A 25761-nucleotide genomic window follows, 5' to 3' on the forward strand; every position below is an offset into this window, starting at 1 on the left:
TTGACATTAAAGTCAAATAAGAATATTATGTTTGAAACAGAGGAGAGGATTTAAGCTTATCTTTCTAAGAAATTTATGAAAATATACTCGGTAGACAGAAATTGCATTGTCATCAAATTAGTTTTCTAAGCTCAAATTTAATTAAAATGAGACACTTCTACAACTGATTCAATCAACAGAGTGTAAAGAGATTTTGGAGGGGCTGGCACTGTGACACAGTGGGCTAATGTCCTGGCCTGAAGCACCGGCATCCCTTAAGGGCACCAATTCAAGATCTGGCTGCTCCACTTCTGATCCAGCTCTCTGCTATGGCCTGGGAAAGCAGTAGAAGATGGCCCAAGTCCTTGGGCCCCTGCACCCATGTGGGAGACCAGGAAGAAGCTTCTGGCTCCTGGCTTTGGATCAGTGCAGTTCCAGCCATTGCGGCCAATTGGGGAGTGAACCAGTGGTTGGAAGACCTCTCTCTCTCTCTCTCTCTCTCTCTCCCCCTCTCCTCTCTCTATGTAACTCTGAATTTCAAATAAATAAATAAATCTTTAAAAAACAGAGATTTTGAATGGAGCACACAGGAAATAAATACAGTACCACTCGAGCAAATAACCAATACAACAGTTGTGTCTGCTGTTGCTGGTGATGCTTCTCAAATATCTTTAACGACTTTTGGATGAATTGGCTTCTGCTGGTGTGAAGCAGGCTAATCACGCCTGGCTCACACTTGCAAATTTAGTTCTGTAAGAACAAGAGCTCCCTCTTGGGGAAAAGACCTTAATTCATTTATCGAGGCTCCACTTCTATAACTGACACACTTCCTACTAGGTGCCATGTCCAAAAACTGTCCCGTTGAATAATTAAAGTTCCAAACCATGAACTTTTTTCTTTTTCCCAGAATGTAAGTCCACCATTTCAGCTGTTTTCATGAAAGTGTAAGTTGGCAACTCTTTTTTTTTTTTTTTTTTTGACAGGCAGAGTGGACAGTGAGAGAGAGACAGAGAGAAAGGTCTTCCTTTTGCCGTTGGTTCACCCTCCAATGGCCGCTGCAGCTGGCACACCATGCTGATCCAAAGCCAGGAGCCAGGTGATTCCTCCTGGTCTCCCATGGGGTGCAGGGCTCAAGGGCCTGGGCCATCCTCCACTGCCTTCCCAGGCCACAGCAGAGAGCTGGACTGGAAGAGGAGCAACTGAGACAGAATCCGGTGCCCCGACTGGGACTAGAACCTGGTGTGCTGGTGCCGCAGGTGGAGGATTAGGCTATTAAGCCGCAGCGCCGGCCCAAACCATCAACTTTTAATGGACACTTTGAAACCACAGTGCTATTTAAACCCTATCAGGTTTTTTTTTTTTTGGTAGAATAGTTTCCTGGGTGACTTTTGTGATACCTCTCAACCAAGGGATAGGATACGTGTATACAATTAATACTTTCCCACACATTGATTGTACACTGGAGATAATATAAAGGGCTGATGTCAGTCACAAACACCAAGTGGACTCATGGGGTGATTTACTGGGGACTGTTGACGGAGGCCCATGAGAATGTCACTTAAGTAAGTTAGTTGACCCTCGCTGCCTGATAGATGGTGACAAACAGTTAACAATGCATCTGGTTACATGAAATGTGTGAGGTCTGGAAAACCTTGGGGATATCAAAGTCACATAAACAACACAACCTTGATCTGACTTGCATGATCCAGGCAGGGGCTAGTCATAGTTGTGAAAAGCACCAACATATCTCCCGGAATTTCTAGCTTCCCATCCTTATTAATCCTACGAGAAAGCATATTCTCACACTGGCAATTTTACCATACAGCTGTGTATATTGGGGACCTCTTGACCAAAGGAATAAGATGCTTCTCTGAGAGTTCTTTACCACAAAGCCAGATTAATAGGAGAGATACATGAGGGAGCAACATTGTTTTCAGTTTGGTTTGTATTGACTGCATAGTCAGATACTCATGATTCATTTAAGGTGCACTCCTGTCCATGTTTGGCTTCGTCTCCATTGTGTAGCTTATGCTAACAGTTTTGGCAAGAAGGCTCTGCATTGCTTTGCTTGGGAGGTCAGGCGGACATGCAAGAAGGGCTTGCAATCCCTTCTCACTGTATTTCTTCTGAGCAGAAGCCAGGTGAATTGGGTTGAAGTGATAGGTCTTTTCCCTTAGCAGAAATTCCCACCTGGGTCTGTTCTTCTGGGAAGGGCTCAAAGCCAATGTCATGACACCAAGCACCTCCCTGTAGCTGAGGGCATTGGGCTCTAGTCACAGCTATGGCTACAGATTGTTTTTCACAATGATGTAGCTGACAGACAGCAGTATGTGATGGCTGAAGAACTACGTGGGAGATACCACATAGTTCTCAACTTCGGGCTGTGGATTGGCCTGGAGCTGACTCTCTTGAATATTTGAGATGTGAACACTCCATTTGCTCTGCTCTCAATTCAGCTCACTGCTGTGCAACCAGGATGCAGCAGATGATGGCTCAAACACTGAGTATTTGCCACCATTTGCAGGACCAGATGGAGTTCTGGGCTCCTGGCATTAGCCTGATTCTGCCCAGGCTACAGTGCTGATCTAGGGAGTAAATCAGCAGGCCAAAGACACATTCTCTCCCCAAATTGTGTGGCTTTGCCTTTCAAATACAATGATTGACTTTTTTAAAGTAAGACTGCTAGGTTATGTGCACCTGAAAGCTTTTAGGCAAACAGATGAAACAAATGCCAGGAAGATTGTGACCTCAGCCAATTGTAACTCAGGCAATGAGGATTCTAACTCAAAGACTGTAACTCAGCCAATGAGGAACCAGGGGAGGGATCTGCATGCTAGGTAATAAATAGGTCGCACTAAACTTCCCCTCGTGTGCTGGCCTACCAAGCATGATGTCTTGAAGGCAGATAATCCAGTCTCAATTTTGGTGCACTTCCAGATTCCATCGCTTGACTGGATGGGTGAGGCTGTTTCTCACACAGAGGTGCCTTAAAAATCAACAGTTGACAAAGGCAGGGCCATCTGTGCTGAGTGTGTGTGCATTCATGAGTAAGTAGGAGTATTGGATTCCCCCTTCTTTGCGTTTCCTTGGTGGAGAAGCCATTGTTGCTCTTGTTTAAGATTTTGAAATTTGAGACCCATGCCTGGAAAGTTACTTATTCTGCATGCAGGGCTGTGTTCACTGGCTCTCTGGGATGGAGGGTCTGATTGCTACCCCAGTAATTTTCATTAGAATGAGGTTCCAGGCCTCATGTAGGAGGACTCCTGGGCCATTGGGCATGGTTTCAGGGCTCATTTAGGGACTATCATTATCTGAAGTCAGCTGATAAATGTGAATTCTTTGTTTCTCCAGCCTTTTGATTTGTTGTAAGCCAGATACCAGACTGGATAATCTACACAACGGTTTATTCTGGTTCATGGTTCTGGGAGCCAGCATTTCCAAGGTCTGGTAGTTAGAGCTGGTGAGACTCTGAGGCTGTCTCGTCTTGTGGCAGAGTCAGTGGAGGGCAGTGAAGGGAACAACACAGAGGGGGAGTCCTTGCTTTATTCCTACTCACTTTTGTGATAACAAATCTGATTTGGAAGAGAAAACACTCCTGGGAGAAAAACATGAATTCATTTATCCAGGGTCTACTCAAATGGCTGACTCAATTCCCACTATCTACCACTCCCTAAATCCTTCCCATTGAGTAATCAAGGTTCTAACCTGTGTACTTTTAGCAGACACTTTGAACCCATACCGTTACTTAACCATTATAAGATTTTTGTAGAGAAGCTTCATGGTTGACTTTTGTGACACCTCTGAATCAAGGGAGAGGGGAATTTCACGTGAATGCTGACTCTGCACACATTGCTTCTACTCTGAAGTTAATATGAAGGTCTGAGGCAGACACTTAGCATTCAGAGAAACAACATGTGCATTCCGTGTGTAAATAAATTGGAGAACATGGACATAGGCCGATGAGAATGTCACTTCTGTAACTTAGTTGACCCTTGCAGCCTGATAGATGACAAAAGATTAACAAAATGCATCTGGCTGCATGCAATGTGAGGTCTGGAAAGCCTAGAAGATACCAAAGTCACATTAGCAAACATTGCTTTGATCAGATGTGCATGATCCAGGCAGGCTAGTCATTAATTGTCAAAATCACCAACATATTTCCCAGAGTTTGTAGCTTCCCATCCATGCTTATCCTAGGAGAACAGCATATTCCCACTCGGGCAGTTTTATCATACAGGTGTGCATGTTGGGGGCCTAGTGACCTAAGGAAGAATAATATCCTCTCCAAGAGTTCTCTACAGCAAAGCCCTGTTGATAGGAGAGATTCATGAGGGAGCAATATTGGTTTAGGTTTGGGGTTATTGACTGCATAGTCAGATACTCATGATTCATTTAAGGTGCACTCCTGTCCATGTTTGGCTTCGTCTCCATTGTGTAGCTTATGCCAACAGTTTAGGCAAGAAGGCTCTGCATTGCTTTGCTTGGAAGGTCAGGCAGACATGCAAGAAGGGCTCGCAATCCCTTCTCACTGTATTTCTTCTGAGCAGAAGCCAGGTGAATTGGGTTGAAGTGATAGGTCTTTTCCCTTAGCAGAAATTCCCACCTGGGTCTGTTCTTCTGGGAGGGGCTCAAAGCCAATGTCATGACACCAAGCACCTCCCTGTAGCTGAGGGCATTGGGTTCTAGTCACAGCTATGGCTACAGATTGCTTTTCACAATGATGTAGCTGACAGACAGCAGCATGTGATGGCTGAAGAACCTGGGTCCCTGCCACAAAGGTGGGAGATGTCCACCTGGTTCCAAACTATGGCCTGGCTGGGACCTGACTCTTTGGAATATTTGAGATGTGAACACTCCATTTACTCTGCTCTCAATTCAGCTCACTGCTGTGCAACCAGGATGCAGCAGATGATGGTTCAAATACTTGGTATTTGCTACAATTTGTAGGACACAGAAGGAGTTTTGAGCTCCTGGCTTTAGCCTGATTCTGAAATAAACCTTGATTTATGTTTTAAAGTAAGACTGCTAGGTTACAAGCACCTGAAAGCTTTTAGGCAAACAACATAAACAGGAGTATAGTGGCAAGAACCAGTGAAGAGAATGCAGGACAGCTTGTAACCCCAGTGTTTCAGCCTGTGAGGAAGCAGGGGAGGGATCTCCATGCTAGGAAATCAATGGTCGGCTCTAACCGCCCCAGGTATGCTGACCTACCAAGCTGGAAATCTTGCAAGATTGTTAACCAAGTTTCGATGTTGATGCATGCACTTCCTGAACCCATCACTTGACTGGATGAGTGAGGTTGTTCATCACACAGATGAGTCTATGAAGCATCAGTCAACAAATGCAGGGCCATCCACGGTGAGTATGTGTCCCTAGAGAGACACACACACATGTGTTGTCCTTCATTACTTGGCTGTGGTTTCCTGTACTAAACTGAATTCCAAAGACGCCCAGAAATGAGGGCAGGCAGGAGCCCCATTTCACTGCTGTGGGTACTGAGGAGCTGCCTGTGGATGAACCTTTTGTGTGAGTGAGAGAGTTGTTTGGAGATGGCTGCCCATGTCTACTCTGATACCTTCTTCCTGTATTTGGGGAAATGGGCCCTGGTTGGCCCAGTGATATTTTTGGTCATCTTGGGGTGAGGGAGGAGGGATTGAGGTAAACTTGGGGGCTCAGGCTTCAGATACAGCTCTCACTCCAGAGTTTTACTCCTTCCGCTCACCCCTCAGGAACTGTTTTCTCTTTGGTCATTTGCCTTTTCAGTCTCATCATTTTCCTGCCCTCTGGTATACCCCTTCTCTGGGCTCCCTTTTTTACTTCTTCTCCCTTTCCAGCCCCCTTCTTCCTGCCTGACTATGCATATCAAGGATTATGGCTATGAGTGCAAAAACCCTGCCTTAATCTTGTTTTTATTTTTTTTATTTTCTGTGTGGTCATAGTATGCTAGTTAATTTTACATAATGACTGGATTGGGCCACCGAGTGTCCATACATTTGGCCTAGCCTCATTCTTGATGTGTCTACGTGGGTATTTCTGGCTTGGTTTAACATCTGAACAGCTACAGTGTGCAAAGAAAATGGCCCTTCCTGGTGAGGCTTGAATAGAGCAAAAGGACAGAGCAGTCTGTAATCAAGAGGTCACACTCCTTCCTTCACTGTCTTAGATAATTGACGTCAGAATATTCTGGATAGTGTTCTAGAATTTGATGAATGACTCTCCTGGGTATCCAGATTGGGAAATGGGCACACACGAAGGTTTCTGCAGTAATGTTTGATCTTTCCTTCATAGGACCTCTGCCTCCACCTCTATGTGAATATGCATTAGTCCTGGGTGTCTTCCACATACCACACTTGTTTCAATGCCTTTGGGAGGTGGCTTAGGTGCCAGTTTCAGGGGTTTTCAATGTCAGCCTCTGTCCTTCCCACATGCACACCAGCTGTGACATTGCAGACTTTTTCTGAAACTTTCATCTGGAAAAATGATGAACAGTCTAGATGCATGCAGATTATGTACTTTCTTCATAGAACATTTGAGGGAACTAAGGGCAAGGGATAAAGTTTGTTAATTTCAGAGCATCTTTCTAGTATAAACCTCAGGGAAAAGCACAAAAGTGTCCATTCCTTTCCTTGACACTCACAACCTAGCAGAGATATTTTCCAGACCAATCTTTCTAGTCTAGCACCATGTACCGGAATATTTGTTTTTGAAGGATCCCATATCTCGGAAAATTTAAAAAACATTTTTATAATGATTGGCTGGTATCAGGAATCCCATCCTGCTTCGCCAATTTCACTGTAGTCTCACAAAGTCTCTCAGTATGGATTTTAACTTTCATGTGAAGTGTAGATGCTGGCAAAATCTTTCCATTCTTTCCATATTCTCCATATCCTTTATTTCCAAACATATTTATAAAGTCGTTCACAATGGTCAATAGCATGTCTTGATTAGGATCAGTGCAGTTTGAGATCTTGTCCAAGTTAAGATATTGAGGAAGCAGTTTCTGCTGATTAACTGGAAGTGATCAAAATTCTCTTTCTATTCAGTGTGCTAACTCTTACATTCTGGGGCCATAGTGGCTGAGAGCATTCGTGATCTTCCAGAAGTGCTAGTGCTCCAGCCTCTCCTTTTCCTCCTCCATGCTGCTCAAGGCAGCAGAGGACATCGCCATGGCTGAGCCCCAGTGCAGGGTGGAGAACAGTGATTCCACCGCACCACTTCCAGCACAGCTGCCGCTGCTTTCTGGCCAGCAGCCTTTGGCAGCTGAGTGGCGGGAAGCTGTGCTAAACTCCTCTGCTGCATCCCTGCCACCATCCTTGGCTTGGTGGCAGCTGCTCCGTCCTCCTCTTGATGGTGCCAACAAGGACCTGCTGCAAACTCAGTGCACATTTCACTCCCTGCTCTCCTCAGTGCTGCCTCCATGCTGGAAGCCCTGAGGTGCTGAGGGATCCTTGGCATTCCCCACAGGGTTAAAGGGCTGTGCATGGCCTTAGTAAGAGTTGGCCCAAGGCACAGTGACAGGATTTGTGCACGTATTACCATGAAATATTTCCAAGGTCCTGTACTCTGATGTGCCATGGGCACAATTCCTGGGGCCAATGGCAATGGAGATCTTCCCACAGCTGCAGGGGCTGTTGTATGCCACTCCAAGGCTTCCCAAGATACAGCTCAGACACCCGGTGTAAGCCTGGTGGGTCATCTCTGGGCATCAAGCTCAGCAAAGCAGAGCTGCTTCCATTCATACTCTCCCATTGGTCCCTGGACCAAAGCAGATGGGTCTAAGGAAGACAGGGCAGGGCTGGGCCCAGGCACCTGAAGCCATCCTTTCTAGTCTTTGTGATCTGACTGGAGCTTAGCTGTCTGACCCTGCCCACCCCCTTCACTTTTGCTTTCTTGTCTGCCAGTTACAAACTCTATTCCTGCCTTTACAGGAGAGAGAAGCTGTGGTCTAGCTTCTTCTGCAAGTAGATGCAGGACCCTGAAGTGTGCCTCAGTGAGATGCATGCACCTAACCTCCTGTGAGCACACTTGTCATTAGACAAACATCCTGTCATCCGGTGCTCCCAAACATGAGTATTTCCTTCTCCCTGCTTGCCTTGTTCTGGCTTTGATCCCTTACCTTCCTGCCCTTGAGTTCTCATTTTTGTTCCCCTAAAACAATGCCCTGGTCCCCTTTACCTCATTCCACCTCTGACTATGTAGACATGTCTCAGCACTTCAGACTTAATGGGTTAGAATTCACTTGCTCTATCAAGCATTTAACACAATCATAACTAGGGTGCTGTGTTGTGGAGCAGCAGGCTGGGCAGCTGCTTGCAAAGTCAGCACTCATAAGGTCATGAATGTGTTAGTACCTGTAACCCCACTTCCTATCTAGGCTCCCTTGGATAATGCCTGGCAGGAAAGCAGAAAATTGTCCCATTCCTTGGGTGCATGCCTCCCATGTAGGAGACCCAGATGGAGCTCCATGTCCTGGCTGTGGCCTGGCCCAACCACTGCTGCGGTGGCCATTTGGACAACAACCCAGAGGATAGAAGATGTCTGTCTGTCTCTCAAGCTCTCTCCCTGTTACTTTGCTTTTCAAATGCTAACAAAAATGTACATCTCTAAAGTTACTCACCACTAGCCTAAGCTCATGCAAAAGAGGAGCCCTGTTTTATTAACCACAGCATCTGTAGTGCCAGGGACATCTCCGTCCTTTCAAAAACAGGTACAAATCAGACACTGTTCTTTTAAATATTTATTTACTTGAAAGTCAGAGTTACACAGAGAGAAGGAGAGGCAGAGAGAGAGAGAGAGAGCTCTTCCATCTGCTGGTTCACTCTCTAGTTGGCTGCAAGGGCTGGAGCTGGGCCAATCCGAAGCCAGGAGCTTCTTCCAGGTCTCCGACATGGGTGCAGGGGCCCAATGACTTGGGCCATCTTCTGCTTTCCCAGGCCATAGCAGAGAGCTGGATCAGAAGAGGAACAGCTGGCACTCAAACCAGTGCCCCATGGGATACTGGCACTGCAGGGGTTGTCTTTATTCACTATGCCACAGCACCAGCCCTGAGACATGTTGTTTGTAAACTTGGGCCATTGTCTGTCCCAGATTGCAGAAAATGCAGTGAGCGATAAGGACTGTGTCATACATGTACCTGATGGGATGCATTCAGCCTCCCAGCCTGCATTTGTGGTCTGCCTTGTCAGGCTGTCCTTAGTATGCGCCATCTGATAATCCCGTCAGATTCTCAAGTCCGTGTATTGAGTTTACAGAGTCTAGATTGTGCCTACTGTTTCTGAGCCTATTTCTGGAGGGGGAGGTATGAACTAGAGTATTCATGAGGAAATAAAATTATAACTTGTTCTTAGACCTTCGTACTCTGAGGCCTATATTTTGTTTTTTACTATTTTCCCTCTCCAGTCTCTGGAGAAGCTGAATGCAAGTGACAGAGAAGTCACCTGCACTCTGAATGACTCTGAATGAGAGCCAGATTTGAACTTGAGCATGGTCTAATCAAGTGAGCAATGTGAAACCTTCTTAGACTGAAAAGGAAAACAACGCATCTGCTAAAGGCATCCTCACAAAATGTATATATGTCACTTTTGCATGTTGATTCATGTACATGTGTTCATTTAAATGGTGTAGCAGGTAGCCCACATTCTCAGATTGCCCTCCAGTCTCTCCTCACCTGAGGAAGAGGCCAACGGTGGGGATCATGAGAGCAGTTGTGTCCAGCAAGCCCATTATCACTGACTCAATATTGCACCCCCTTCTCATGTGCAGGGAAATTGGCAAACTTGTCTTTCTTATTCCCTGGAGGTCTGTCCAGCTTGAAGTCACCTCCCTGTAAAATCTCAGGATGAGCTGTGGAGGGCATGCCAAGGCAGCAATGCAGATCTGTCTCCCAGAGAGTCTACTCATGGGAGGTGGGCCTGAGAAACTTCTGTTTGCTTGGTTTGGGATAGTACCAAGGAGATCTGTGGATGGAGACCTTTGAGCAGGGGCCCCATGCTATCTCTGGTTGTCTTGAGCAGAGGGAAGTAGAGGTTGGGGAGAGAAGTAGAAGGTGTAGAATATTGCATGACATGTTTAAGCTGTTCTGAATTGTGGAGAGGCATCCTCCAAGATTCTGGGCCCCCAGGCACCTCCTCTCTCTCTTGCTTCAGTCTCCTCATGGCTCTGGGATGGACAGGAAAAAAACAACTCACTTTGCTCTTAGCAGATGACCCTCTTCATGAACTAGCTATGCACTGCAAAAGGAGAGGGGGTGAAGAAAATGAGTTGAAATATTTTGACACAAATGGATCTATGGTATCACATCATGCTACCAAGAACAACATCCCACATTGTCTGCTTCCACTGATTATTTTTTAAAGATTTATTAATTTAAAAGTGACCATGACAGAGACAAAGGAACACACACACAAACACACACACACATTAAGTGGGGGTGTAAAGGGGGGGAGAGAGAGGGAGGGGGGAGGGGGAGAGGGAGAGAGAGTAAGGGAGGGAATGAGGGAAGTCTTCAACCCACAGGTTCAACAAGCGCTGGACAGGTAGAATCCAGAATTCAGGAACTCCATGGGGGTCTCCCAGGTGGGAGCCAGGGACTCAAGTCCTTGAACCATGGTCTGCTGCCTCCTAGGGATGTTAACATGGAGATGGCTTGGAAACAGAGCATCTGGGACTTGGTCTGCCATTCTGATGTCAGCTGAGCAGCAGAAGCCTAACTTGCTGTGCCACAACACCCACTCTGATTTTTTGTAAAGCTTTATTTGAAGGAGAGAATGACTAACTGACTGATTGATTGATTCAGAGACAAAGAAGATCTTCCATCTGTTGGTGCCCTCCCCAAATGACTGCAGTGATTGGAGCTAGGACAATCTGATGACAGGAGATTCTTGTGTGTCTCCCACAAGGGTGCAAGGACCTAAATACTTGAGATTCTCTGACTTTCCCAGGTGCATTGTGGAGCTGGATTGGAAGTGGAGCAGCTGGAGCTTGAACTGCCCAAGTGGCAACATTATGCTACAGCACCAGTCCCATCCATGATTTCTTTTTTCACCAAGAAGACTTTCATTTAAGGAATACAAACTTCATGCGTTTCATAAGTACGGCTTTAGGAATATAGTGATTGTTCCCACCATACCCACCCTCCCACCACTCTCTCATCCCACCTCCTGCTCCCTGACACATTGCCAGTCCCATTTTCTACTAAGGTCCATTTTCAATTAACTTTTTTCTTTTTCTAACTTTTATTTAATGAATATAAATTTTCAAAGTACAGCTTATGGATTACAATGGCTTCCCCCCCATAACTTCCCTCCCACCCACAACCCTCTCCTCTCCCGCTCCCTCTCCCCTTCCATTCACATCAAGATTCATTTTCAATTCTCTTTATATACAGAAGATCAATTTAATATATATTAGTAAAGATTTCAGCAGTTTGTACCCACACAGAAACACAAAGTGAAAAATACTGTTTGAGTACTAGTTATAGCATTAAATCACAATGTACAGCACATTAAGGAAAGAGATCCTACATGAGGAGTAAGTGCACTGTGATTCCTGTTGTTGACTTAACAAATTGACACTCTTGTTTATGGCACCAGTAATCACCCTAGGCTCTTGTCATGAGTTGCCAAGGCTATGGAGGCCTTTTGGGTTAACTTTATACACAGAAGACCAGCTCTTTACTAAGCAAAGAGTTCCACAGTTTGCACCAAAAAACTGTTCTTGACAGTTGAGACAAGGACTGTTCAAAGTCCTTTCACCTTGGAGTTAGTTTCACTTCATTTTTTTAGAAACTTAATTAACTTTAAAGAAGCACTGAAGAATGATACATCGTTTTGCAAGCACCTAAACATAATACAACTCTTAGAGGTACTTCATGAGAAGTTAGTGCACAGCAACTCCTGTGTTAACAGTTAAAACTCTTGGCCAGCACCGCGGCTCACTTGACTAATCCTCTGCCTGCAGCGCCGGTACCCAGGGTTCTAGTCCCGGTTTCTCCTCTTCCAGTCCACCTCTCTGCTGTGGCCCGGGAAGGCAATGGAGGATGGCCCAAATCCTTGGGCCCTGTACTGGCCTGGGAGACCAGGAGGAAGCTCCTGGCTTCATATCAGTGCAGCATGCAGGCCATGGTGGCCATTTGGGGGGTGAACCAATGGAAGGAAGACCTTTCTGTCTGTCTCTCACTCTCACTCTCACTGTCTAACTCTGCCAGTCAAAAAAAAAAACAGTTAAAACTCTTATGTATAATGTCAGTGACCACCCAAGGCCCTTGACATGAGCTCCCTAGGCTATGGAAGCCTTTTCAATCCACAAACTCCATCAGCATTTAGACAAGGCCATAAGCAAAGTGGAAGTCCTCTCTTGCCTTCAGAGAAAAGTACCTCCTTCTTTGATGACCACTTCTTTCCACTGAGCTCTTGCCCATGAAGTTCCTTCTTGTCAGATATTTTTTGCACAGTGTCTGGCTTTTGATGCCTGAAATGCTCTCATGGACTTTTCAGACCAAGAAGACTTAAAGGGCTGATTCTGAGGTCAGAGTGCTACTTAAAGGGATTGTCTATCAGAAGCTATTCAGATTCTGAGTCTGCTGTGTGGACTGCTAATCATGTTGGAACATCCATTCCTTTTTAATTATTACAAGACCCCTAATCCTACCCATATGATCAATTTAACATTTAAGATGATATATTTACCACCCAGTTTAATGGTATTTGAGATCCCATGGCAAGTATTTAAACTGCAAGTAAGTCCGTGGGAAAGTATGCAGAACTATACAGCTTTAGAGTTAGAAACTCCACATGCTTCATAATTACAACTTTAGAAACATGGTGATTCTTCCCACTGTGCCCACCCTCATGCCCATACTCCCACCCCTCTTCCTCCTCCTCTTATTCCTACTCTTACTTTTTACTGAGATCTATTTTCAATTGACTATATACACATATGTTAAACTGTTAAGAGTTTGACAAATAGTATAAAAAAATTCCTCAACAATAAGACAAGGGCTGTTAGAGTCATTGTGTCTCTTCTACAGATTTCTTTTTAGGTGTTCTATTGTCACAGATCAGGGAGAACTTATGGTAGTTGTCCCTTTGGGACTGGCTTATTTCAGTAAGTATGATTTCCACATTCATTCATTTTGTTGTAAATGATCAGATTTCATTTTTATAACCCCTGTGTGGTATTCCAAGGTGTACATATCCCATAATTTCTTTATCCAGTCTTCAGTTGATAGGCATTTGAGTTGCTTCCATGATTTAGCTAGTGTAAACTGAGTTGCAATAAACATGGGGGGGGTGCAGATAACTCTCATATGCTGATTTCATTTCCCTTGGGCAAATCCCCAGGAATGGGATGGCTGGGACATATGGTACATCTATATTCAGATTTCTGAGCTATCTCCATACTGTCCTCCACAGTGGTTTTATCAGTTTACATTCTCACCGACAGTGGGTTAGGGTACCTTTATCCTCACATCCTCCCCAGCATTTGTTGATTCCTGTATGGAAGCCATTCTTACTGGGGTGAGGTGAAACCTCATTGTGGTTTTGATTTGCATTTCTCTGGTGGCTAGTGATCCTGAGCCTTTTTTCTGTGTCTGTTGGCCATTTGGATTTCCTCTTTTGAAAAATGTCTAAGTCCTTTGCCCATTTCTTCACTGGGTTGCTTGCTTTGTTGCTGTGGAGTTTCTTGATCTTTTTATATATTTTGGTTATTAAACCTTTATAAGTTGTATAGTTTGCAAATAATTTCTCCCACGCAGTCATTTGCCTCTTCAAATAGTTGAATGTTTCTTTTGCACTGCATAACTTCCCAATTGGATATAATCCCATTTGTTAATTTGGCTTTGATTGCTTGTGCCTCTGGGGTCTTTTCCAAGAATGGTTTGCGTGTTCCAAAGTCTTACAGGGTTTCCCCAATGTTCTCTAATAATTTGATGGTATCGGGTCACAGATTTAAGTCCTTAATCTATGTTGAGTGGATGGTTAAGATGTAAGGTAGGGATCCTGCTTCCTACTTCTGAATGTGGAAATCCAATTTTCCTAACACCATTTGTTGAAGAGACTGTCCTTGCTCCAGGGATTGGTTTTAGATCCTAGGTCAAATATAAGTTGGTTGTAGATGCTTGGAATGAATTCTGGCAATTCTACTCTGTTCCATTGGTCTATCCATCTGTTTTTGTACCAGAACCAGGCTATTTTGCTTACAACTGCCTTGTAGTATGTCTTGAAATCTGGTATTGTGATGCCTTCAGCTTGGTTTTTGTTGTATAAGATTGTTTTAGCTATTTGAGGTCTCCAGTGTTTCCATATGAATTTCAGCATCACTTTTTATCCTTGGTATTTGATTGGAACTGCATTGAAATTGTAAATTACCTTTGGAAGAATGGACATTTTGATGTTAATGCTTCGAATCCATGAACATGGCAGATTTTTCCATTTTTTTGGTATCTTCTATTTCTTTAATATTTATAATTCTCATCATAGAGATCCTTGACATCCTTGGTTAAATTTATTCCAAGGTATGATTTTTTTGGAACTATTATGAATGGAATTGATCTTAAAAGTTCTTTCTCAGCCTTGGCTTTGTGTATTCAAAGGCTGTTGATTTTTCTGAATTGACCTTATATCCTGCTACTTTACCTAACTTTTCTATGAGGTCCAATAGTCTTTTAGTGGAGTCTTTTGGATTCTCTATATAGAATCATGTCATGTGCAAATAGGAATAATTTGACTTCCCCCTTCCCATTTTGTATCCCTTTGACTTATTTTTCTTGCATAATGGCTCTGGCTAAAACTTCCAGGAATGTTTTAAATAGAAATGTTGAGAGTGGGCATCCTTGTCTGGTTCCATATCTCAGTGGGAATGGTTCCAACTTTTCCTCATTCAATAGGATGCTGGCTGTGGGTTTGTCATAAAATGCCTTGAATGTATTGAGGAATGTTGATTCTTTACCCAATTTTCTTAGAGTATTCATCATGAAAGGGTGTTGTATTTTATCCAATGGCTTCTCTGCAGCCATTGGATCACATGGTTTTTGTTCTTCAGGTTGGTAATGTGATGTTTGACATTGTTTGCTTTGTGAATGTTGACCTATTCCTGCATACCAGGAATAAATCCCACTTGGTCCAGCTGAATGGTCTTTCTGATGTGTTGTTGGATTCAATTGGCTAACATTTTTTTGAGGATTTTTGTGTCTATGTTCATCAGGGAAATTGGTCTGTAGTTCTCTTTTTCTGTTGCATCTTTTTCAGGTTTATGAATTAAGGTGATGCTGGCTTCATAGAATGAATTCGGGAGGATCCCCCCCCCTTTCAATAGTTTCTGAATAGCTTGAGAAGGATTGGACCTTCTTCAAATTCCTGTTAGAATTCAGTAAAGCCATCCAGTCGTGGGCTACTCTTTGCTGGAAGGGTCTTTATTACTGATTCAGTTTCTGTCTTGGTAATGATTTCTTAAAGTTGTTTTACTGTGTGGCACTTTGTGTCTCTACTTTTGTTTCTTCTGCTCGTTTTTGATGGATTTAGGTTCTTTTTTGCTTGTTCTTAAATATGTTCAAAGAATTGATTGATTTCAGATATTTGTTTTTTATTGTAGTTGCTTGTAGGTATAAATTTTCTTCTAGGCCCTGATTTTACTTCATCCATTAGGTGATTGTATTTTGTTTTCATTGAAATTAAAATTCTAAGTGTTTTGCAATCTCTTTTTGACATCTTTGTTAACCTACTGTGTGTATGTGTGTGTGTGCACTTCCATACCTGTGGCAAGCAAGATGTATTTAAGTCAGGATGCTCTTTCCACAGAGATCAGGAGGGGCCTCCAAGAGAGAAGAAAATTCTGGAAATGACAGATGGGTCCTTTAGTACAATTGAGTTGAGGTACAGGATTTCAGGTAACAGATGGTAAGGGCCCAACTCAAGCCTGGAAATGCAGTCCCCTATAGACTGCTCACGATAAAATACAAAAGCTGTCAGAAGTATGCAATAGTAAACTTATATTCTCATGATAAAACTAGAGACCCAGGGGTTCGGTGCCATGGCTCACTCAGTTAATTCTCCGCCTGCAGTGCTGGCATCCATATGGGAGCCAGGTTCTAGTCCTGGTTGCTCCTCTTCCAGTCCAGCTCTCTGCTGTGGCCCGGGAAGGCAGTGGAGGATGGCCCAAGTGCTTGGGCCCCTGCACCCGCATGGGAGACCAGGAGAAGCACCTGGACCCTGGCTTCAGTGTAGCTCCAGCCGTCGTGGCCATTTGAGGGGTGAACCAACAGAAGGAAGACCTTTCTCTCTGTCTCTCTTGCTGTCAAATAAATTAAAAAAAAAAAACTAGAGACCCAGAATCATGGAATTGGCACTTTTGTCTTGCTAACGGTCTTTTTCTTTTTTTTTTAAACTTTTATTTAGTAAATATAAATTTCCAAAGTACAGTTTATGGATTACAATGGCTTTTTCCCCACCATAACTTCCCTGCCTCCTGCAACCCTCCCATCTCCCACTCCCTCTCCCATTCATTCACATCAAGATTCATTTTTAATTATATACAGAAGATCAACTTAGTATATATTAAGTAAAGATTTCATCAGTTTTGCTAACGGTCTTGTCCATGCTTAAAGGGACATCCTCTTTCCCCATTTCAGTGGGGAACTGACCTAACTGTTCTTTCAAATACCTCCTCACATTACCACCCCCTCCCCACCCAGAAGAATGGACCCTAACTGCAGTTAGGGATACGGGGACTGCTACCATACTGATGGCTTCATGCTAAATGGGGCACCCTTCAGGGACAGCAGTAGGGCATCCTTCTGAGTGCTGATCTAAGGTCTCCACTAGAAGGCAGATTTCTCAGGGTGTCATCTGGAGTACTTCCTAGTGTTTGACTCTGGTTGTTTAGTCCTGGATAAAACAAAGCAGGTAAGGGAATTACTATCTCTCCCCTACTTCATGTTGACATTTTCAAATGGGAGAATTCACATTTGTGAATTCCAGGAATCTACCTAGAAGCATCAAGGTCAAAGACTAAGTGTCAGAGCTGAAGACATGCTCTGATGTGGGATGGGGGTGTGCTCATTGGCATCTTATGGAGATGGGCAGATATGGTTCCCCAATTTTTTTATAATTTGAGTATAAAATATCTCAATTTGGATGTCTTTGAGGTTTATTCTGCCATGGATTTGTTGTGTGTCTTCAAGGTGTAGGCTCAAGCTTTTCCTCCACCTGTAACTTTTCAGATAGTGTTTATGTCATTATTGTTTCTGCTTCTTAAAGTCTCCTTTTCTTATGCAGCTTATCTTGTACAAGACATGGTACATTTGATACAGTTTCACTGCTTTTAAACTCTGTTCTTCATTATTTTTCCTCTGTTCCTTGCACTGGGACATCTCAATTATCTGGCACTTAGGCTCACTATTCTTCATCACACTCAAATCCACTTTTAAGATTTGTTTGATTTTTTTTAACTTTTATTTAATGAATATAAATTTCCAAAGTACAGCTTATGGATTAAAATGGCTTCCCCCCCATATCGTCTCTCCCACCCGCATCCCTCCCCTTTCCCACTCCCTCTCCCCTTCCATTCACATGAGGATTCATTTTTGATTCTCTTTATATACAAAAGATCAGTTTAGCATACATTAAGTAAAGATTTCAACAGTTTGCTCCCACACAAACATAAAGTGAAAAATAATAGATGATTTTTTAAATGATGATGAAATCAGATCAGACCTATTGTCATGTTTAATCCCAGTGAGAGTCAAGTTGGGAATTGATAATTTCTTCTTTTTTTTTTTTACAGAAGATCAGCTTAGTATACATTAAGTAAAGATTTCAACAGTTTGCACCCCCATAGAAACACAAAGCAAAATATACTGTTTGAGTACTCATTATAGCATTAAGTCCCAATGTACAGCACATTAAGGACAGAGATCCTACATGAGGAGTAAGTGCACAGTGACTCCTGTTGTTGACTTTACAAATTGACACTCCTGTTTATGGCATCAGTAATCTCCCTATGCACCAGTCATGAGTTTCCAAGGCTATGGAAGCCCTCTGAATTCTCCGACTCTTATCTTGTTTAGACAAGGTCATACTCAAAGTGGAGGTTCTCTTCTCCCTTCAGAGAAAGGTACCTCCTTCTTTGATGACCTGTTCTTTCCACTGGGATCTCACTCACAGAGATCTTTCATTTAGGGTTTTTGTTTGTTTGTTTGTTTGTTTTGTTTTGTTTTGTTTTGCCAGAGTGTCTTGGCTTTCCATGCCTGAAATACTCTCATGGGCTTTTCAGCCAGATCGGAATGCCTCTAGGGCTGATTCTGAGGCCAGAGTGCTGTTTAGGACATCCACCATTCTATGAGTCTGCTGAGTATCTCGCTTCCCATGTTGGATCACTCTCCCCTTTATTTATTCTACCAGTTAGTATTAGCAGGTACTAGACTTGTTTATGTGCTTCCTTTGACTCTTAGTCCTTTCATTATGATCAATTGTGAACTGAAATTGATCACTTGGACTGGTGAGATGGCATTGGTACATGCCACCTTGATGGGATTGAATTGGAGTCCCCTGGTATGTTTCTAACTCTACCATCTGGGGCAAGTCAGCTTGAGCATGTCCCAAATTGTACATCTCTTCCCTCTCTTATTCCTACTCTTATGTTTAACAGGGATCACATTTCAGTTAATTTTCAACACTTAAGAATAACTGTGTATTAATTACAGAATTAAACCGGTCATATTAAGTAGAACAGACAAAAAAACTACTAAGAGGGATAATGTATTAAGTTGTTCATTAACAATCAGGGCTATGCTGATCAAGTCACCGTTTCCCATAGTGTCCATTTCACTTCAACAGGTTTCCTTTTTGGTGTTCAGTCAGTTGTTTTTTGTTTTCATTTCAGTTCTGCTTTGCAGCTCTAGAATTTATTTGCTTCCTGTTTAAAATTTGTTTCTTTGAAGACATTCTTATTTTGGTCATGTGTGGTTTTCCCAATTTGCTCTAGATCTTTATGATTTGATTATTTTTGTGCAAAATAAAATTGACTTGTTATGACAATAGGTCTGATCTGATTTCATCATTAAAAAAATCATCTATTATTTTTCACTTTATGTTTCTGTGTGGGATCAAACTGTTGAAATCCTTACTTAATGTATACTAAGCTGATCTTCTGTATATTAAGATAATCAAAAATGAATCTTGATGTGAATGGAAGGGGAGAGGGAGCGGGAAAGGGGAGGGTTGTGGGTGGGAGGGACGGTATGGGGGGGAAGCCATTTTAATCCATAAGCTGTACTTTGGAAATTTATATTCATTAAATAAAAGTTTTTAAAAAATTGACTTCTTTTTGTCCTTGTAGAATATTTCTATGTTTTCACTTTCTTGTAAAAGAGACTTGCTTTCGTGTTTCTTTGCATGGCACACAATTTCTTACCCAAGACATATAGCTCTCGTCATCTCTGCCCCAACCCCACCTCAGGTTCATTGTTCCAATTTTTTGTGGGCCTATGTGTTCATTTTCTTTTATCATCTCTTTTTGGAATGTCTGTCTTATGTTTTCTGTGTCTACTGAAGTGTTCAGCTTCTGTTCCTAAAATTCTTTAAGTCAAAGGAAACTGAGGTAAAGAAAATCCTTTTCCAGTCCTGCAGATTGACTCCATGTTGCTCTACTCCTTCAGTGCTTTTCAGCAACTTGTCCTCTGTGCCACACTCAACACCTCCTGTGTGCATCCTGCACATCAGCCAGAGCTGAAATCTTGGGACACTTCTCCCATCTCCTGTGCACACAGCCCACCTCGCAGATGTGATGATGTCCGTGATTACAAGGCATACACAAGAAGTTTAAATGTCCTGCTATCCCAAGTAGCTCCTGACCCGTCCCCTCACTTACCCCTCTTCAGAGTATCTGTGGCTCATCCCATCTGATCTCTGGTCCCTCGGCCTTCTGGGGCCAATGCTGTGCCTTTCTGGACTTTCTGCAAATGTCGCCTGAGAAGCTATCACATCCTTGGAAAGGCTTCAAGCTGGGCACACCAGAGGCAAGCAGCCTCCGTGCCACACCTCAGAGACCTTCTCACAGTCCAGTGGAGAAGCGTGGTCTTTGAGACTGATGTTGGCATTGCCCCTTCTGGTCTGAGTAGCTTGTGTCCGGAGTTTGTATTGCTGCCATTAGCACTGCCGCTCACCTGAGAATGGAACATCGGGCAGGGATTTAAACTGCAGCAGCGCTTCCTTAAAGCTGCAGCTTTCTGTATGAATCCCTCCCCTGACTGCTGTAAGGTGGTAAATCCATCCCAGGTTCTGGAAACTTGATTCCTGTGGATTTTCTAGGTTTTGTTGCTGCTGGGGCACAATGGAGCACTAGATCTCCCTGCTTGGGAATTTTTAGTGATGTTACCATGAATGTACTTTTGATTATGAAAATGGGTCTAACATGTGTGGCTGAGGTCATTCAGATGAGTGCAATCTGATGTCTGTTTTCACCCAAAGACTCCTTAACCCCTAGAAATGCATCATTAGTAAAAGATGGGCATTCTGCAATCAGAATGCCTGGCCAGGTGACCCAGAGGCTCTGTGGCTATTGGGCAAAACATTTTTGTTTAGGAAACAAACTATTTTGAGCAGATCAACCTGTCAGATGAATTCAGGCCTTACATTCCAAAAATTCTATCACTCTATTCCCAAAGTCATCTCGGAATTTCCAAAGCATGTTAAATGGAATTGCAGTTCTCTCCAGACACAAATTCATGTTGAAGCTCAACATCCCAGGATTTCAAATGTAAAGATATTTATTAGGCATTAGCAGAGCTGTTGAATTAAAATGAGATCGCTCAGCCATAATCCAGCTGGAGTGTTCATTGAAGAAAGGAATATCAGGACACACTCAGAAAAGCAGTGGGGAGCTTTGTGCACTGACGGCAAGCCAGGTGAGGACAGTGTGAGGAGGCAGCCATCTGCAAACAAAGAGAGAGGCCAGAAGAAATGATACCTGCCCTTAGTGTGCTCTTTGTAACCCTTCCTCCAGAACTGTGAGGAATAAGCTCTTCTTTTACTTCGTTATAGGTGGAGTTCTGCATTGAGTTCCCTAGAAAATTCATAAGGGCATTTCCTCTATCAAAACATGTTTCCTGTTTGGTCTAAAACATTCACAATGTGCACCTCATCCCACTGTGATTATTTTGGTTCTTAAACTTTGATTTTGATTGAAAGGCAGAATCACACAGATTTTCCGGTAGCCAGTTCACTCCCCAGGTGGCTACAATAGCCCAGGCTGGCTCGGACTGAGGGACTGAAGCCCAGAGACAGGGGCATCATTCAGGCTTCCCATGTGGATTTCATTCAGAAATCAAGATTCTAGCTGGGGTGAGGTGAAACTTCATTGTGGTTTTGATTTTCATTTCCCTCATGGCTAGTGATCCTGAGCATTTTTTTTTGACAGGCAGAGTGGACAGAGAGAGAGACAGAGAGTAAGGTCTTCCTTTTTCTGTTGGTTCACCCTCCAATGACCGCTGCGGCCAGCGCACCGTGCTGATCTGATGGCAGGAGCCAGGTGCTTCTCCTGGTCTCTCATGGGGTGCAGGGCCCAAGCACTTGGGCCATCCTCCACTGCACTCCCTGGCCACTATGAGAATAGTTAAAGAATGCTTTAACTATTCAAAGTCCCCTGTGATTCCATGTGAATTTCAGCATCATATTTTCTATATTTGAAAAAAAGTCCTTGGTATTTTGATTGGTATCACAATGAATCTGAAAATTGCTTTCAGGAGAATGGACATTTGATGATATTGATAATTCCAATCCATGGACATGGAAGATTTTTCCAATTTTTTTGGTATCTGCTTCTATTTCTTTCTTTCATATTTGTTAATTCTCATTGTGCAGGTCTTTGACTACCTTGGTTACATTTATTCCAAGGTATTTGATTTTTTTGTAGTTATTGTGAATGGGATTCATTTTTGAGGTTGTTTCTCAGTATTGGCATTCTCTGTGTATACAAAGGCCATTTTTTGTATTAATTTTATTTCCTGCTACTTTCCCACACTCTTCTATGAGTTCTAATAGTCTCTTGGTAGAGACTTTTGGATCCCCTATATAGAAATATTTTCTGCTAATAAGGATAGTTTGAATTCCTTCTTCCCAGTTTGTATCCATTTGATTTCTTTTTCTTGCCTAATGGCTCTGGCTAAAACATCCAGGAATATATTAAACATCAATGGTGAAAGTGGGCATCCTAGTCCAGTTCTGGATCTCAGTGGGAATGCTTCCAAGTCTTCCCCATTCAATAGGATGCTGGCCGTGGTTGTGTCATAAATTGCCTTGATTATGTTGAGGAATGTTCCTTCTATACCCAGTTTGCTTAGAGTTTTCATCATGAAAGGGTGTTGTATTTTTTCAAATTTTTCTCTGCATCTATTGAGACAATCACATGGTTTTTGTTCTGCAGTTTGTTAATGTGGTGTATCATATTGATTGATTTGCAAATGTTGAACTATCCCTGCTTACCAAGGATAAATTCCACTTGGTCCATCTGGGTGGATGATCTTTCTAATATGTTGTTGAATTTGATTGGCTAGAATTTTGTTCAGTATTGTTGCATCTATGTTCATCAGGGGAATTGATCTGTAATTCATTGTTTCAGTTGCATCTTTTTCAGGTTTAGAGATTAAGGTGATGGCTGGCTTCATAGAATTTGGGAGGATTCCCTCCCTTTCAATTGTTTTGAATAACATGAGAAGAATTGCAGTTAGTTCTTTAAATGTCTGGTAGAATTCAGCAGTGAGGCCATCTGGTCACAGGCTGTTCTTTTTTGCGAGGCTCTTTATTATTGATTCAATTTATGACTGGGTAATTGGTTTGTTTAGGTTTCCTATGTCTTCATGGCTCAACTCAGGAACGTTGTATGTGGCCTGGAATCTGTCCATTTCTTGTAGGTTTCCCAGTTTGTTGGCATAGAGCTCTCTCGAGTAATTTCTGATTTTTTTTCCTGTGGTGTCTTTTGTTGCACTTCCTTTTTCACTTCTAATTTTATTGATTTGGGTCTTCTCTCTCTCTTGATGGCTAGTGGGAAAAATGTTCTGCCAATTTTGTTTATTGCATAAAAAACAGCTCTTTGTTTTGCTTATCTTTTGTATTTTTTGTTTGAATTTTATTGATTTCCTCTCACTTTAATTTTTTTTCCTATTAGTTTTGAGTTTGGTTTCCTGCTGTTTTTCTAGGTACTTGAGATGCATTGACAGCTCATTTATGTAGTGTATACACCAATTGCTATAAACTTTCCTCTTAACACTTCTTTTGCTAAATCCCATAAGTTTTGGTATGTTGTATTGTCATCATCATTTGCTTTCAGAATTTTTTTTACTTCTTATTTTTTAAACTTTTATTTAACAGATATGAATTTTCAAAGTACAGCTTTTGGATTACAGTGGCTTTTTCCCCCCATAACTTCCCTCCCACCTGCAACCCTCCCATCTCCTGCTCCCTCTCCCATTCCATTCACATCAACATTCATTTTCAATTCTCTTTATATACAGAAGATCAATTTAGTATATACTAAGTAAAGATTTCAACAGTTTGTACCCACACAGAAACACAAAGTGTAAAGTACTGTTTGAGTACTAGTTATAGCATTAATTCACATTGTGCAACACATTAAGGAAAGAGATCCTACATGAGGAGTAAGTACACAGTGACTCCTGTTGTTGACTTAACAAATTGACACTCTTGTTTATAGTGTCAGTAATCACTCTAGGCTCTTGTCGTGAGTTGCCAAGGCTATGGAAGCCTTTTGAGTTTGCCGACTTCGATCTTATTTAGACAAGGTCGTAGTCCAAGTGGAAGTTCTCGCCTCCCTTCAGAGAAAGGTACCTCCTTCTTTGATGGCCCATTCTTTCCGCTGGGATCTCACTTGCAGAGATCTTTCATTTAGTTTTTTTCTTTCTTTTTTTTTTTTTTTTGCCAGAGTGTCTTGGCTTTCCATGCCTAAAATACTCTCATGGGCTCTTCAGCCAGATCTGAATGCCTTAACGGCTGATTCTGAGGCCAGAGTGCTATTTAGGACATCTGCCATTCTATGAGTCTGCTGTGTATCCTGCTTCCCATGTTGGATCGTTCTCTCCTTTTTAATGTTATCAGTTAGTATTAGCAGACACTAGGCTTGTTTATGTGATCATTTTGACTCTAATCCTATCATTATGATTGATTGTGAACTGAAACTGATCACTTTGACTAGTGAGATGGCATTGGTACATGCCACCTTGATGGGATTGAGTTGAAATCCCTTGGCACGTTTCTAACTCCACCATTTGGGGCAAGCCAGCTTGTGCATGTCCCAAATTGTACATCTTCTCCCTCTCTTGTTCCCACTCTTATATTTTACAGGGATGACTTTTCAGTTAAGTTTCAACACTTAAGAATAATTGTGTGTTAATTAAAGAGTTCAACCAATAGTATTAAGTATTAAGTAGAACCAAAAAAACCTAAAAGGGATAAAGTATTAAGTTGTTCCCCGACAGTCAGGACAAGGGCTGATCAAGTCACTGTTTCTCATAGTGTCCATTTCACTTCAACAGGTTTCCTTTTTGGTGCTCAGTCAAAATCTCTTGATTTCTTCTGAGATCCACTGCTCATTCAGGAGCATGGTGTTCAGTCTTCATGTGATTGCATATGTTCTAGAGATTACTGAGTTGCTGAATTCCAGTTTCATTCCATGATGGTCCGAGAAGATGCATGGTATGATGATGACTCTTTGGAACTGGTGAGACTTGCTTTATTGCCTAGCATGTGGCTGATATTAGAGAAAGTTCCATACACTGGAGAGAGAGATCTGTTAGGTCCATTGGTCTATAGTATCAATAACCTCTTCTGTTTCCTTGCTGATTTTCTGTCTGGTTCATCTATCCATTGCTTAAGTGTGGTGTGAAGTGCCCCATTAATATTGCATTTGAGTCTATGTCTCCATTTAGATTCCTTAACATTTATTTAAATAGCCAGCTACCCTGAAATTGGGTGCATATACGTTTATAATAGTCACATCTTCCTATTGAATTGATCCCTTAATCATTACACAGTGCCCTTCTTTGTCTCTTAAGTTTTTTTGTTAAGGTCTATTTTGTCTGATATTAGGATGCCTACACAAGCCTTCCGAAAGGAACCCAGCCCACCAGAAATAGAAGAAAAGGAAGATCCCGAATCTGGAAATCAATCCAGAATATGCTCAAGAATGTTCATCCCCTTGGCCCAGCAGCTCAATGGGCTTTGCAGGGCTACGAGCACATTTAAAGAAAAGAAAAGGGAGGACTGTTAGGGAACCATTCATGGAGAAAGTAACTGTAGCACCCTTTGAAAGAAAATAACTGTGCAGCCGCAGTCGCAGTCGCAGTCGCGCCCAGCTTGAAGGAAACGTAGAGTAGTAGCCACCCTAGCTGGTAAGATTTGAAAACCGATGGCCTAGAGGGCCTAACCACAAACTGTCATTGCCATGATGATGGGACCCTGGGGGGTGGGAATGTGGGCAGGGCTAGCCTCTAGAAACTATATAAAGGGACCCTCAGCTGCTGTAAACCAGAGGTTGCTCAGCCTCTCTCCCGGGTCCGTAGTGCCTAGTGCCCACGGGGAGAAGCTCCTGGTCCGTACTGCCTAACGTCCGCAGGAGTAGGCTTGAGCGATCTCTCCTCCTAGTCGCCTAGAGTATCAATAAAGTGTGTTTAGCTTGACCTTCCTCAGAATCCTCGACTCTTCCTTCGTGGTAACCTGGCCATTTCCCGAAGGGGGAGATCCTGACACAAAGGAAGCTCCTGGTTCCTGGCTT

At 42.7% G+C, this 25761-nt stretch overlaps 1 long non-coding RNA gene and 1 pseudogene across 2 annotated transcripts; one reads left to right on the forward strand and one right to left on the reverse strand.

Annotated features, from left to right (window-relative positions):
* Window positions 1–2849: 2849 nt before the first annotated feature.
* Window positions 2850–25761, forward strand: LOC149120281 (uncharacterized). 2 transcript variants are annotated; one of them, XR_016225752.1, is made up of 4 exons: window positions 2850–3026; window positions 5177–5337; window positions 24524–24708; window positions 25077–25761. It is a non-coding gene; the product is annotated as an uncharacterized LOC149120281 (long non-coding RNA). The 2 variants fall into 2 exon arrangements; XR_016225751.1 differs by lacking the exon at window positions 5177–5337 and having other exon boundaries at window positions 25077–25758.
* On the reverse strand, window positions 6498–9702 carry LOC138846887 (protein-L-histidine N-pros-methyltransferase CARNMT1 pseudogene; annotated as a pseudogene).

The sequence above is a fragment of the Oryctolagus cuniculus genome, chromosome 19 (genome assembly GCF_051225735.1).
Source record: "Oryctolagus cuniculus isolate XC-2025 breed Fujian yellow rabbit chromosome 19, ASM5122573v1, whole genome shotgun sequence".
Lineage (NCBI taxonomy): Eukaryota > Metazoa > Chordata > Mammalia > Lagomorpha > Leporidae > Oryctolagus > Oryctolagus cuniculus.